Here is a 16,843-nt window from a genome sequence, read left to right as displayed (position 1 = left end):
GAGCTTGTGCTTTTTCCTTCCCATGATCCTTCAAAAGCAAACAGTTGCGGGTTGGCAATGGGTCCGTGGGCGTCAATAAAAATAGCTCTCAAGTTTTACCGGCTGTACTGTCATCTGGTGTCAGTTTGAGTGGTGACGCTGCCGGAGAAATTCAGAGCTGGATTTCACCCAGAAAAGCAGCAAAGTTTAAAAACAGTGGCGCCCAACTTGGGGTTGCAACCCACGGTCCATTAACGGTGATAAGTTTATGTTGTTCAGCAGAATTACCACAAGACGGTTTATCACAGGTTGATACTAACACTGCAGTAAAATTAAATGTAGTAGAAAAGGATGGCATGGTGGCACAGTGGTGAGCAATGATGCGTCACAGCGCCATTGGCTCAGGTTAAATTCCTCAAGTCACTGCCTGTGCGGAGTTTGCACCTTGTCTGCGTGGGTTTCCTCTGTGTGCTCCGGTTTCCTTTCCAAAGATGTGTGATTTCGGTTGCTTGGCCATGCTAAATTGACCCGCCTGTCAGCGGGATTATCAGGGTAAATATGTGGGTTTCCGGGAATAGGGCGTGGGTGGGATTGTTGTCAGTGCGGACCCGATGGGCCGAACGGTCTCCTTCTGTACTGTAGGGATTCTACAAGAATGTTTCATTGTTCATTTTGACTGTAGGAACCAAAAGAGGCAATGCAAGTATAAATTGCTGTGGGTAATTGACGAGCTTGTGGAATGGGGCGGATTTTTCTCTCTGCTGTTGAAACTGGCAGCAATATCACTCATGCATTCGATCAAGAAGTAACTGCAACTCCACCTGCATCATGTCCTGCAAGAAAACAATAAATCTTCATTTTCTGACCGGGAATCGAACTCGGGCCGCAGTGGTGAAAACAACAAATCCTAACCATTGACCAACAGGGAAACTGCCTGCAATGGTTTTAATCTCGCCTATCTATGGTAACTTGGCGCATTTTTTTCAATTTCAGCGGGGTTTTTTTGTATTCCAGGGACAAGTCCGTCTGACAAGAGCCTCTTGATATAAACAAACTTCCTGCGGATGCTGGAATCTGAAACAAGATCAAAAAATGCCAGAAAATCTCAACTGGTCTGAAAGCCTCTGTGAAGAAAGAATTGAGCTAACGTTCAAAGTCAGGATGACCTTCGTCAGAGCTGAAGACAAAGAAACGTGGACGAGATTTATACTGTAATGGTGAGGGATATGGGTGAGGGGTGGGTGGCAAAGGTGTCACATATCAATCAAGAAAAACAAAAAGGCAAATTAAATGGTGGTGATCATGGCTGAGAAGGGAGCTGCAGGCTGCGCATTAAGAGATCAGAATGTGCAAATGGCAGAACAAAGGAAATGTAGGATTTGGCCCGAGTGGGATGGAGGGAGAGGGGACAACAAGATGGAAAGTGAGATTTTAAATAAACAGTGCAAAACATGGAAATCAAAAAAATAAATATAGATATAAAAGAAAAAATATTAATTAATAAAAATAAATTGCATAAAATTAAATAAAACAAAATTAATGGAAATGGGGTGAAGATGGAGGAAAGGAGATGCTCTGAAGTTGTTGAACTCAGTGTTAAGTCTGGAATGCAGTAAGATCCGAATCGTGACATCGGGGGATGTTCCTCCAGTTTGCATTGGAATGCCTCTTGATATCATTGTTTATTGTCCCTTCCGTCACCTTACTGATGATCAAGAGTAGACTGGTGGTAATGTGGGGCGTTGGATTTGACCTGATTTTTGTAAAGCGGGCAATCTTGGGCAAGTTGTAGCATTGGCGGTTGATGCCAGTGTTGTAGTTTAGGAACAGCTTAGTTGAAGGTGCGGCAAATTCTGAAGCGCAATTCTTCAGCACCATTGCCAGAATATTTTTCAGAGCCGTAGCATTTGCTCTTTCCAATGCCTTCAAGTTTTTTTTTACTTGAAACGGTATGGAACAATGAAGTGTATCTGTTCTGTTCAGTGTCTACCCCACTCTGGCACTTTCTCTTTTCTCTCTGTAGATCTGTCTCAGTCCTTCCCTCTCTCAGTCTAACTATCCATTCCCCTTTTTTGTTTTTGTTCCATCTCTTCTCTCCCTGTTTATGTGGAACCAAATTTAACTGAATTGATTCCTGAAATGAGGCAGTAGTTGAGCTCGGAATTGATTTAAAGTGGGGGAGGAGACTCAATGGGACATGTGATCTAATCCAATTCCATTCATTTGGTTCATTGCCAATACCAGCTCTGACAGCAATGACTTCTGCTGGTGTCCTTGATGGGAAATCTAAGACACTAAATTTGGGATATGATTTTTATGAAGGAGGGGGATCACATTCTCCCACTGTTCGATTTTCAATTAAATTACTATAAACGTTATGAACAGCTTTGGTCAAACATGTGATTACTAAAATTTAATGCAGTGGAATGAATCATCATTCATTTTGATTCGAGGAACCAGCAGAGAGAATGTAAAGTGAGCAACTGGATAAAAGCAAATTACTGTGGATGCTGGAATCTGAAAGCAAATGTGTCACACAAAACTTTGACAAAGGGTCATCCCGACCGAAACGTCAGCTCTTTTCTCTTCGACAGATGCTGCCAGACACAATGTGATTTCCAGCGTTTTCTCTTTTTGTTAAAGTGAGCAACCGACGGGCTTGTCGGACGAGTTTAGTTGCTCTCCCATTAAATCGGAGCTGCATCATGTACCCACGTTGGTATGTGGTCATCATGCTCGCTTTGCATCTCGAAAGCCCACGGTTCGAAACCAGGTAGAAACATTTCCCGATGGCTTTGTTTCAAAGTGGTTCGGATTACAGAGTTATCCTCGTTTATCACGAAACTTGAGTTGAACTATTGAGTTTTCTACGGTATTTCAAGCGGAAATAACTCAGTAAAGAATATAAAAGGGAAGGTCTGTGACAGTGAGTAAGACAACTGACACAAGGAATAACGGTCAAGGGCAACATTGGTTGGTTCCGGTTATGTTTAAACTTTGCTGCTTTTCTCAGTGTACTCCAGCAGTGTCACCGCTGAAACTGAGTCTTTCTCCATCCCGCTTTGTAAATTTCACAATTACTGCTTTCTGAATGAAAACTGCTTGCAATCAGTCGAAGTCAAATAGTTTAGTATTTCATTCATGGAGAGGTTTTCTTGTAATTTAGCCCGAGAATGTTATCCAGAAATGAGTGATATTTCTGTCAATGCAAACGGTTAAATCTGACCCATTACCACCCAAATTTTCCCTTGTATCACCACCTCTATCGGCAGCGTTTTGCATCATATCACTGTTTTTCACTATTTGTTTTTGTTCTTGACCTGTTGCACGTGTGACATTTCCAACTCGGAAGTAAAAATGCAAATCTCACTCCACCGATTCTGGCAGAGCTGCTTTGGACCAGGCAGTATTGCTGGTTTGTCTATGAAAATCATTAAATCTTAACATATCGAACGCAGCCTGCGACCCTGAAAGCGCCGAATCCTAACCACGAGACCACCAGGATCCCATCTGCCTGATTTTCCGAGAGAGTGATTACAGGAATATGCACAGCGCCAATTGTCCACAGTCACACACTCCTTTCTGTCTGTTAAGATTTGAAATTCTTCATATTTTCACATTGGCTTCCAGTGTGATGAAAGCAGAGCTCTGATCAGCTGATGTTGTTCAGTAAAATTACCACAGTAATGTTGATATCTGTTCGATGCTAACATTGCTCTTTGAATGTGATCAGCTGCAGTGAAATTTAATGCAGTTGAAGGGAGCCTACTCATTTTTACAGGAGCAACCAGCCAGGGCAATGTAATGATTAATTGTTGTGGGTAATTGACGGGATTGTACAACGGGACTGATATTTCTCCCTGCTGTTCAAATTGGCACAAGTATTGAGCGACGATTTTCAGATGGCTGCCGTGAGTTGGGTTTCGTGGTGTAATGGTGAGCACTCTGGACTTTGAATCCAGCAATCCGAGTTCAAATCTCGGCGGAGCCTTGCTTTAATTTGCAAAGGCAGATGATTGATTTGCTGAAGGGCGCTTCGTTTCAATTTCTCACAAAGCACGAATAGAGAGGACAATTTGTCAGCCAGTTCAACTGCTATTACAATGCACATTGCTGAGCCTCAGGCGCCAGATCCCTGCAACGTTAGTGTTTTTCATCTTTTCGCTGTCCTTCAACTCCTCTGTTGAAAAAAAGAAGTGGTTGGTGTCACACAATAACAATTCGACTGGGGTCTGGCAATTATTGAGCAAGTGTGTGTGCCTGAGCGTGTGTGTGCGTGAGCGTGTGTGGTGTGTGTGTGAGCGAGAAAGAGAGGGTGTGGGTGTGTGTGTGTGTTTTGGGATAAAAGTCTACTGTCTTCATTCAGATTGCTGTTGATTCCACGGGTAACGTGTCGCACTCTGGCCTCTCACCTCCTAACTTTTGTTTAGATTGAGACAGATAACAGAGTGAATTACACGTCCAGGTGGACACAATGCCCACTGTAGCTTCCCTGCCTCTCAGCGCTTTGTATTCTTGAGCAATCGTTCTCTGGGGTTGATGCAATGACGCCAGTACAATCATTCGCTGCAGCATCCGTGGTTGCGGTGTAATTTGCTGAAATTTCCACTTACTGAGAATTTAAAATTAAATTCCCTTCAGCAAACCCATTATCTGCTTTAGCAAAAAAAAACAATCTTTCACCAAGCTCTGAACTCCGATTACTGCATTCGGAGTCCAGGGTGCTCACCATCACAGCAGAGAAACAGGAACAGAGCCGTCCGATGCAAATGGTCACTCAAAGCATGTGACCTTTTTCATTCAATGTGGCAGCAACAGTAAGTGGGTCAAATGCTTTGAGTGACCATTTGCAACCGGCTGCGATGTTATAGGTTCTCTGGTCTAATGGTGAGCACTCTGAACCCAGCAAACCGCGTCTAAATTTAGGTGGATCCTTGCTCTTATTTGCCATTGTTGAGGATTGATTTGTCGAAGGAACTTTTGTTTAAATTCCTTACAAAGGTGGAATTTGTCAGCCAGTTCAACTTCTATTACATTGCACTTTTCTGAGTCTCTGGCGAGAGATGCCTGCATCAGCAATGTTTTTTTTAAATTTCATCTTTCGCTGCTCTTTAAATCCCCGCTTGTTTTCCATATCCCTTTAATTAGTTTTTTAAGTTGGAAATATATCTATCTCCTTATTGAAATCATCCAGCGATTGAGACTCCACCGTGCTATGCGGCAGCGAGTTCCACCAATTCACCACACTCTGCGAGAAGTACTTCCTTCTCATCTCACTTTTAAATCCACCGCCTCTCAATCTATACCTGTGACCTCTTGTTCGGGATGGTTTACGTTTAATCGATCAATCCCTTTTAGAATTTTATTGCCTCGGTCAGATCTCCTCTCATCCTTCTAAACTTCTTGTGGGACTATTTCACCTCACTGTTAATTTCATGATGCAGCGAACTCAATCCGTGTTGTCATTGGCTGAAGGAGACACTTATGTACCATCCAAACAGGACATTTTGAAGGAGCAACTTGTCGATGGTAAAACAAATCTGAGATGAAAATAATGAGCAAAGGAATATGAGGTAAATCGGTTTGAGAAACTAAGTTCACTAGTTGCCCTGGAGTCCAGTGTTTTGTGTTCCACGCTCTGCTCGTGAGGTTTCGGTTCAATTCTCTCTCAGGAAAATAATTACTGCTCTGGCAAAACTGTTAGAACTAATCCGATTTACTCTCTGATCGGAAGCGGATCTATTAAATTCAGTCGAGTGATATTTTCAAGTTTACTGCATTGGAAATATCACAAGTGCAAATGTTCATGGAAAAACACTGAAAGAGAAGGACAGTAATGGGCTGCAAAACGCTGCCAATAGAGCTGGTGATATAAGGAAAAATCTGGATGGCAATGGGTCAGATTTTGCCATGTACACTGGCACTGAATTATGAAACTTATCCCTCACTCTTCAATGAAAAACATTTGGAAATATTTCAGTGCTGTTCGAACCGTCGGAAGCGAACGTGATAACAGTCGTGGAGTATTTGCGGCATGTTGTCATTGGCTGGACACATCATTGGGAGTGAATCAGAACGTGCCATTTTGCAGGAGAATCTTGTTTGTGGTGAAAGTGGTCTGGAGTGAAAATTGCAATAACAAAAGGAGCGTGGATGAAGCAAATTGTAAAACACGCTGTAACTTGGTGGTTAGAGTTGGATACTGCTCATTTGATTGCAGATCAGAAAATGAAGATTTGCTGCTCTCGTCCAAACCGTGAAACCAAATAAGTTATTTCCTGGAAATGTATAGAAATCTCAGTCTCGCCTTGTGCCCTGTCCTTTCTGAAGTAAAGACCCTGAGCAAATTCAGCAGAAAGTTTTGTTGTTATTTCTGGCAGGAGATTGGGAACCAGACGAGTTTGAGGACAATTTAAATGGTGCCCACCCTTAAATGCAGCTCATTGTTTTTCTAACTGGAGATGATTTTTGTTTGTTACACATTTCAGGATGACCAAATTCAATGAAAAATTAGGTTGGAGATTTCTGCTGGCCCTTCCCATCTCCATTCCTCCTATATTATTTCACTCACTATATCAGTAAATTACACGATTACAACGTCTGGGCGCGAGGCCGAGCGGTCTAAGGCTCCAATCTCAGCGGAGACATGGGTTTAAATCCCACAGCTGCCAGAATTAATTTGGGTTTTGGTCCTTCCATCTAAAGTCTGACAGCTCATCTTGAATGAAAGAGTGTGAGCGGTGTCGTTTCTGGCAGGAACAACGAGGCGAGACAGTCCCAGCCGGTAGGGGAACGGAACGTGTGCGGAAGGAATGGATTTTTCCTTTCAAGAGCACACAAAGGAACATAGGCTGAATGACTGTCTGCCAGTATAAAGAAAAGATTGAAAACCGGCCTACTGATGATTTGGGATTTTCCAACTGAAGTTCAAATCCTTTCCTGTCCGCTTCCCATCAATCCTCAATCTCACCAGATAGGTACATAATTATCCTGGCGTAACCGTGAAACCATTCCCTTTTAATTTCATTTACTTATGTTCTCATCAGATGTGACTTGACATGTTTAATTAGAACACAAATGATTTTTCAACCAATTATAATAGCTATTGCTGTTATCTGTAACATGAAATCGATAGTGAGGTGAAATTGCCCCACAAACTGTTCATCTGTAACTTCCAATTTTCAGGACCCACCAATCTCACCTCTGTTGATCCTGTGAAATTCACAAGGTAACATGCAACAAATATTTATCGCTGAAAGTAACTGGCACACATCAATTTCTGCCGCTTTCATCTGTAATTTGTTTCTGAAGTGTGACGGTTATTGCATTCACCTTTTCGAAAAGTGCAAGACATTATTATTAAAAATCAATCAACTCTCAGTGTGAGGAAAAGTTGTCTCATTACCGTTTGTTGTTAACTATTAAGGGATTACATTATCTCACAGCCATGTGATATTTGCACTTCTTCAAATTTTGAATGAGATTTTACAAAGTGCCTGCTCACGTGTCAGCCATTTAGGATAGAGGCAATGAGATACTTATTCGATCAAAGGTGTGTGAATCTTTGAAATTCTCGAGCCCAGCGATCTGTGAATCCTCAATGATTAGGATATTGAAGGCTGAGATAGAGTGTATTTTGGAATCTAAGGGAATTAAGGGCTTTCGAGATAGGGTGGGTAATTTATGTTGAGTCTGCGGATCTGCCAACATTTTACTAAGTGGTGGAGGATGCTCAGTTGGACATTTGACTAAACGCTGCTCCATTTATTCTGTTCACTGGCAATGCCAGAGATGACAGCCACCTTTTGCACTGTTAGCGATCATGAGAAATTTAAACTATTTAATTTAAGGAAACGGTATCTGTGGAGGAATGGGATCGAATCCCACCTCTGTCAGTTATGCTGCTGACTTTAAACGTAATTAAAAAGCTTTGCCCGAACATGTGGTCACAGAAATTTAATGCATTGGAATGCATAATTATTCATTGTGACAGAAGGAGCCAGCAGAAGCAATGCAAATGTAAATTGATGTGAGGAGTTCAAGGGCTTGCAAAACCAGTTTAGTTGCTCCTCCAGAAAGCCAGATCTGCTTCCATTTCGAATATCGTCATTTTTCTGCAGTGTGTTGGTTATCACATTCTCCTTATACGTGAAAGGTTTCAGCGTCGAAACCGGGCAGGGACTTTTCAGAATGCTTTTGATTTCAGAATTATTCTCGTTTGTCACTAAACATTAACTGATCTGCTGAGTATTTCCAACATTTTATGATTATAGTGTCAGGAACCACGCCGTAAAAAAAAAGAACACAAGGGGGGGTCCAGGATAAAGAGCAAGAAAGGATGGATTAACTGATACAAGGAATGATAGACAGGGCAACATTGAGCAGGTGATAGTGGAGCCCGGGTGGTTCAGTGTTTGAGAGTCAATGCTTTCAACGCCAGGGCCCGGGACTGATGACAAACGGTTAACTGAACAGCACATTTTGAAGATGGAAATTGCTCAGACCCAGGAAGTGAAAAAATGTGAACACAAGCGGAAATAACGCATTTTGATGCAATTGTTTATAAGACGTTAAAATGTCAGTGTAACAGTGCTTTCATTAATGTTATTTGACTATTTGGTACAGTGGTGATGATCATCTAATTTCCAATGTCTCACATCAGCTTCCTTGGGGGTATAGTGGTATGGCTTCAGTGACATGTAGCAGATTTGACTCTCAGCCATGGAGTGAATAACTTTTTGTTGATTTCTTCATTAAATGAAAACAGGCCTCACAGTGTCTGTGAAGGGTGTAACACGGTTCATCTTTTAGCTGGATGAACTTGCACCAGAGCTGGAAATTTCAGAGTTGAGCTCTGAAGAAGGATACCATGGCATTCATTCTTCAGTTAAAGTAACGGACACACTCTGCCGCTATCAAGTTACATCTTTTAACTCTGCTTCCCATCTCACATTTCCACATCTATCAAACATCACCCACCAGAAAATCCAGCCTGTTCCTCACTTCACTGATAATGAGGCACTCACTCTGCGCTCTTAATGGCAATTGGTTCCATAGCTCAGTGATTAGATGGTTGGTTTTGTAAGCCTGGGCTCGTGAGTTCTCGCTGGAGCTTCAGCTTAAAACACATCTGATCTGTAGGGACAAGGCAGCGAGACTGGCCACACGTCAAGTTTTAATGCACAGGTAAGGGCGGGTTCAATTTTGGAAAGTGAATAGGCATTCACCTTTTCGTAAAAATAGAAAGAGCAGAACATTTTTGAAAAGGTGGGAACGTTGGTGCTGATATTCAAAGAATCCGAGGTGTATTTGTAGATGGAATGCATAAAGCTAGCGTTGAGTTGCAGCAAACATTTAGGAAGGGGAATTACATTTTTGCCTTTGTTGCCAGTAGACTGGAGAACAAGAATGACGAATTGTTGCTGCAGTTGTACAAGGTTTTGCGGGGAACACATGTGGAACATTCTGCGCAGTTTTAGTATCCAATAATTACAAACTATGAGACAAAATGGATGAACAGCAACTGACATAAGTTGAATGTATGATTGCATATGTAGAACTGGAACCCAGCATCACACCGAGTGAATCCGCTGTCTGCTTAAATGTTGCTCAGTGAAAGTTTCAACAATCCTCCACTGTGTAACATACGGGCCCTGAGTCAATAAGCAATATCCACTCGAAAGTAAAAGAGAACGTGCTAATCTGTCTCCCAACTTTCAAACATCTTGTGATTTTCTGTACCATTTACCATGAGGATTCATCAAATAAGTGAATGCAGATGGTAACAATGTGTTCCCCCTTTCGGGAAACTGAATCATATTGATGGACAAAGAGGGACACACGCTGACACCGACAGTGACAAAGGCCCGAGGAATTGCAAACACCCATAAATCAAGGATGTCACCAAATTGGATTCAGTTTTCATCCATTTCCGGCTGGAGGTTTGGTAAATTCTCGTCGATGAACAGAAATGAAGGAATGCGGATTTGAAGCATGAAAAATGGGCCTGAATATTTGGAAGGTTTTGATTTTATTGAACGAATTCTGGAGTACTGAAGAGAATGGAAGCTGAGCATCCCAGTGGGTGCTGTTCAAATCTTCCGCGGAAAACAACAATGGATATCAGATCCATTACCAAAACCACTTGGACAGCACGTCAACGAGTTAATGAGTTAGTGTCACTCATACGAAATCACAGGATAGTTACAGCAACAAAGTGGAACATTCGGCCTGACGGGTTCACCCTGAAATCAGCACGCACCATCGGTTTTTGTTCTTCACACAATGCCAATCACTGAACAGCCAAAGGAGAAGAAACTTGGGGCAGTGGTGGGATGTGAAGACACGGTTGCTTTAGAAACTACAGCTTAAAGCTAGTGCACTCAACGTTTCAGCCACGCTACCACTAGAACACATAATGGGTTAGGAATAGAACTTCTAACCCATCGACTCTCTCATAATATCTCCGAAACACAGACAAGGACTTATTTCCCGTCTGTTTTATATCAGACCTTTCCAGCTCTGATGAAGCATCATCCAGCTGGAAGATTCACTCTGTTTCCCACTCCGTGGATGCTGCCAGATCGAGTTTAACTGAATGAGGAATTCACTTTAAATTTGTCAGTTCACACAGCAACGCAAAATAGTTACTCTCTGGCCAGAGCTTGAACCCAAGCCACAGTGATGAAAGTTCCGAATCCTAACCAATGGATCAACAGGGAAGCAGACAATGACTTCGCCAATCAACTTACCATCATTACTTTAGCTATTGCCTTTCTTCTGGTCCGTCACACACAGACAGATTTCTCATTAAAAATGTTCTGTTTTGTTCCCTATTTGTGACCTACCATCAAGCCCATGCCATGGTCCTGAAAACATTGAGTCTGAAACACTAAACCACCCGGGATCTGCCATCGGCAGCTCAAAGTTGCTTTCTTTGTCATTCCTTGTGTGAGTTCATCATGCCTTGCACTCAATCACAGACCTTCCCCTTTCGTTCTTTAAAATGAATTGGTTGCTTTGCGCCGCAGGACATCTGTCGCGTCGTGGGCACCAACAGAGGGTTCAAAACTGAGCAGAAACATTATCAAAACACGTCCACTATAGTGTGGCAGGCTATGCCATCAAGGAACGATTCAATAGCCCGAATGTGCTTTCTCTGGGGAATGGGGGCTGACATGATCTGATTGTGGCCTGTCAGATGGGTGACAGGATAAATAAGAAAAAAATATTTTCACTCATGAATGGAGGAGGATCAACATCAGAAATTGTTTTTTTGTTCTCGACCTCCACAGGCATTACCAGATCTTCTGAGCATTTGCAGTGTTTTCTGTTGTTGTTATTTCAGATATTCAAGATCTGCAGTATTTCATTTATTTACCTGGAGAATGTTGTGAACATGAAACCCATCACGACAGGGATTGAGATCAGCAGGAAATTCAGTGACAAAAACAAACTCTGTGAAAATAATGCTCACCAGCTGAAAGTGGAAACTGCTTCACTCAGTCATCCTGTTTACATACACAACAGCTCAGTTCCCCAGTGCAACAGGATTCATGTAGTTTCCCCACCTGTTAAAACTCCTGTTTTAAAAGTTCAGATGTCATGATTTGCAGTCAATACATTCTTATTGTCAAGACAGGGTTTCAATATACCGTCTCAGGAGAAAGCACTTGGGCATGAAAACTGACCGACTGCAAAACTCTCCCCTGTAAAGCTCTACCCTCCGGCAAATATCCACCCACTGCAAATCTCTCCTATTCCCAGATTGAACGTCACTGCCCCAATTTATCAGCCCCTATCCCGGACTGAACAATAATGTCACACTTCGCAGATTACACGGTGATATTCATTGACAGTGTCCTTCCCTGTCTCACACTGAATCACACGGTAACTCATCACCAGGCCTTGCACTAGTCCAAGTTTCACCAGCGGAACTCCACTTCCCCTGCCCCAAAATACACCACACTGTAAACCTTCACCAGTCAATGCCAAACTGTCCCAATTCATTGGTTAATGCTCTAGAATCAATCACATTACTCCAACTGTCTGTTCCATTTCACAATGTGAAATACCCCATGGGAAGCTGGCCTGGTTTTATAAACATTGTCCCGTCTCATCAGTCCCTTTCCCAATCTGATCCATAAAATGTTTCACCTGATATCTCGCTGTCCCCGATTTAACCAGCCTGTCTCACAATACGACACATTTTTCTAGACAGAACCACACTGTCCCATCTCACCAATCCCATCCTGACACCGAAACCTACTATCCAACCTCACATATTTCTGTCAATTATAGACCCACATTTTGCCACCTCGTCGCTCCCCGAACTAGATTATAACACACAGCCCCTTGAATTGTCTCGGCCCTTGACTCAATTAGACTTGCTCACATCATCGGTCCCTCGCCCTGAATGCACCACACTGAATCACCTTAGTAGCCCCTGTTCCGAGATAAAGTAAGCATTCCAATTTCAACAGTCCTGTCCCAGGCCAATAAATACTGACCCAAACCAAATGTCCCTTCCCCAGGCAAAATTGCAATACCGCATCTAACACTTCTTTATCCCATGGTTAACCAGAGGGCCCCATTCCAAAGTTCTCTGTCCGAAACCTAGTTGCAGTAACCCACCTAACCACCCTCTATACAGGACTGACCCACAATGAGCCCTAATTAGACCTTTCCTCCGAGTATAACTGACTGTCACACTTCACTCTGCCCAATCCATCAAAGCCCAAAGTTGCATTTAGCAGCTTGAGCCACAATTCTTCCAGTATTTCCTTCAGTTCGTGACGGAAACCTAGTTCTGCAGATCACCAGCCGCTGTCCCTGAATGAAAAATGCTGTGGTATCTCAATGATGTCCGGCCCAATCTGAACAGTCACAATTCAGCATTTCCTTCCTTAGGATGAACATCATCAAGGTCACCCGAAACAAAATATTACAAACGCTGCCGAATTCACCGATGCTTTCAGAAGGCTCATCCACAGTTAAGCGTGGGATGAAATGGCTTTTGCGGACAGAAGGATGAATGAAGTAAATGCATGGGGTGGAGAACGTGTCTGGATATCGGGACGGAGAATTGATCACTGCAGAGATAGAATAGAACCAGAGGCCAGAAAGGGAGAGAGAGGCCTTGATGAAGGTGTGGACGTGTTGGTCAATGTCGTAATGTCCGTCCCCAAAGAATATTATCCACAATTTGGATTATTTTTTGACAGCTGAACCTTCACAACCAACGCACTGCATACTGTAGATATAATGTTTGGATGAGAACATTGAAAGTGCAATATAAATATTTTCTTAACAAATTGATTAAGACTTCAAACAGAGTGATCATATGATCAATAAATCTCAGATGGCTCAGGAAGTTTTCAATAATTGTGTTAACACTTATGGAGCAGTGTTATTCTTCAATCTCCGCCCGGCTTGTAAGAACTGAACAGATCAAAAACATATAGAGGGATTATATGACAGGAATTATCTAAAGAATTCAATGTTCATAATCATAAATTTCCACCTATCTGGGGGAGGTGGCTAGTCCATAGATATAGGAGAGAATTAGGCCACTCGGCCCATCGATCTGCTCCACCATTGAATCATGACTGATTTTTTTCTCATCCCCATTCTCCTGCCTTTTCCCCATAACCCCTGATCCCCTTATGAATCAAAAATCTATCTATCTCTGTCTTAAAGATACTCAATCACCTGGCCTCCACAGCCTTCTGCGGCAAAGAGTTCCACAGATTCACCACTCTCTGGCTGCCAAAATTCCTCCTCATCTTTGTTTAAAAGGATTGTCCCTTGAGCCTGAGGTTGTCCCCACTGTGGGTCACAGGGATCTGCAGAACTGTCACTGAACAAAATAATTATTCAATCATTGTTCCAACTGTCCGCCCATTCCAGCCACTAGTCTTTGCAGTTCTGAAGCTCTGTGTTGATTCTCCTCACATTTTACAATGCTTCATTGACTGATGTCACTTGTAAGCATTGATTCGTTTTTATTTATACGAGATAGATTGATTGAATTGATAAAATGACATTATGTTATTGTGGAATTTTGAACCGAGGGACATAGCGTATTAGGAGAAATGATAGGCTACTCGGCTCTTCGAGCCTGCTCCACCATTCAATAAGGCCGCAGCTGATTTGATAATATCTTGGATGCCACATCCCTCCCTACCTTACATAACCTTTCACTACTTTTTAATCAATGAACTATGGAGCTCAGCATTAAAAAAAAACTAAGACTCTGCTTCCAATGCCTTCTGAGGAAGAGTTGCAAAGACTCACGAATTTCTGAGAAAAATAATAATTTCTCATTTCTGTCTTACATGAACGAGTACTCATTATGTAACTGCAATCTTTAGTTCTATATGCTCCTACAAACGGAAACATTGGCTGCACATCACTATTAAGAACTCTCAGAATCTTAAAAGTTTCAATCAAGTTGCCTCTTCCTCTTTTAAACTCCGGTGGATGCAAGCCTAAACTGTGCAATATCTTGACGTAACACGACCCATCCATTCCTGGCATTAACCCAGGTTTCATCACTGTCCAGCAAAACTGATGTAGCGTTAAGAATGTATTAGGATTGCGATAACGGTTAAACAAGTTGCTGACGTTTGTTTACTCGGAAGACAAGCAGGCTTGACTGATATTTAGCATTGATGCCTCATTGAGCCAGGGACCCGGTTTCGATTCCTGGCTTGGGTCACTGTCTGTGCAGAGTCTGCAGGTTCACCCCATGTCAGGGTTGTTTTCCTCTGGATGCTCCGGTTTCCTCCCACAGTCCGAAAGACGTGCTGGTTAGGTGCATTGGCCATGCTAAACTCTCCCACACTGTTCCCGAACAGGCGTCACAATGTGGTGTCTCTGGGATTTTCACAGTAACTTCGTTGCAGTGTTAATGTAAGCCGACTTGTGACGAATCAATAAACGTTAAATAATAAACGGGTCGACAGTGGAGAGTCAAATGATACCCACTTAAATCTGCTGTCGAAAATATCTCTGGATCGATAGAATTGCTTCCACACTCACTGAAAGGAGAAATGTATGGTTTAGAAGATTTGATGCTGAGTCTGGTATACATGGCACTTTCCCATTGATCACCAATAATACAAAGAATATTGAGATGTGTTTGCAAAGCAGGTTGGAGAGGTGACTTAGTTTACTTTCGAAGAAGTCTCCTGAAAACAATGATGAATGTGAGGTTCAGTGCCTTGATTTCGAGAGTTTATGTCTCGAGTTTGCTGAATAGCAGCAGTGTAATATTTGCAATCATCCTGCCTCTGACATGTCTCATGTATCAACTGATAGATCAAGATTATTTCCACAATCTCTAGTAAATTCACACTTATACACGGAATGAAATTTTGAAATTGTAGACTGACATTTATCAACAAGGATAATAGTTCTGATTTTATTTCACTTCAGATCAGTAACTGTGCGATTCAATATTCTTCATTTCAAAAGATTGTTCAGATTCATATGGCATTGGCGCAATCGTCCAACATGAGTGCAAAGCATTTTCAATAAACATGCATTTCGCAAGAAATGCTGAATTATCTCGTGTATTCAGCGATTGTGATTAATGTCAGTCAGCACTTAGTTTAATTGTTTCGCTGGGGACATTCCTCGCTCTATAAATAGGGAATGATTTCATCGTGTGTTGTAAAATTTCAGTGAGCGCAGTTACCAGTAGAAAGAGTGATCATTGAATCTCAAAGGCACTCTCACCATGTTATGGATTATTCCACTTGATCTTCGTATTCAATGGGTACTTTACGATATCCAAAAAATTTACTATCCACTCCTCGCTGGCGTTGGTTTCACTGGTGAGTTATATTTCACTGCATTTATCACCCGGTCCATGAGATGCAGTTATGGACAGCATTCTGTGTAACCTTAATAGCCTGTATCTGCTAATGCCCTGGGAGCAGTTCATATAATATTTGATCTCTAGCAGGCTCAATGGTCGCAGCTCCACAAATAGTTTGAAACAGCCAACATACATGGCTGCAGTTATTTTGCTTTAGATTTGAATAAATGTGGAGATAATCATTGAAAATATATTCAACCTTCAGTTCCCTTTCATGGGAAGACGCAGATTGCTTTCCAGACTGAATCACAGTAGGAACCAGGAAAATGTATAGTAAGAGGCTTTTGAACCTTGCTGTATGTTGTTAATGTTGCTGATCCGTGAAAAGTAGCGCTGGCAGATATACCGCAATTAAACTCAGATATATGCAGCAATTTCCAATGCAATTCACATTTTCCTGCTCTGCTTCCTCATTATGGAATCTATATAGCAGGATAGAAATGGAACTAAAACACTGTTCCAGTGAAATTATTATTTCATTTCCCGATTATTGCTGAAAGAGACGTTTTACCTTTTTTTTCGACTTACGCATTGTAAGAGACCTTTAAAGAAATGACCAACTCTAACACGAGAACAATATTTCAGGTTATTTGAGGAGATAGAGTTGATTGGTTGTCAAGTAGATTCTGATGGGCGGAAATTTAAACTGATGAAGGTTTTTGCAGGAGCTGAGCCTGGAATGATCCTCTGGCAACACCATCTATTCGGGCCTCAATTGTGTCCCTACCTCACACAAATGAGTTGCTATATTCTTAATTTCAATGAATGACGATTCATTCGACCACCATGTCAGTCAATGTTTTTGACTCCTTGAGTGGTACATTTGTGAACAAGCTGACAATATTGATCGATGCATGAACACAGAATTGCTATCGATATGCAGATGCTATGAGCTGTTGGAAATGTTGATGGATCCTTCAGTGTGTTTGTGGGAAACTTGCTCAGATCTGTTTGTAGTTCCTCGCAAAACCATTTGGTCAA

The 16,843-nt window shown here is 42.0% G+C and overlaps 1 non-coding gene across 1 annotated transcript; it reads left to right on the top strand.

Annotated features, from left to right (window-relative positions):
- Window positions 1-3,898: 3,898 nt before the first annotated feature.
- On the top strand, window positions 3,899-3,970 carry trnaq-uug (transfer RNA glutamine (anticodon UUG)). The gene has a single exon. It is a non-coding gene; the product is annotated as a tRNA-Gln (tRNA).
- The last annotated feature ends 12,873 nt before the right edge of the window (window positions 3,971-16,843 follow it).

The sequence above is a fragment of the Mustelus asterias genome, chromosome 30 (assembly GCF_964213995.1).
Source record: "Mustelus asterias chromosome 30, sMusAst1.hap1.1, whole genome shotgun sequence".
Lineage (NCBI taxonomy): Eukaryota > Metazoa > Chordata > Chondrichthyes > Carcharhiniformes > Triakidae > Mustelus > Mustelus asterias.
Note: the sequence above shows the minus strand (reverse complement) of the source record. Positions and strands in the feature narration are given on the sequence as shown.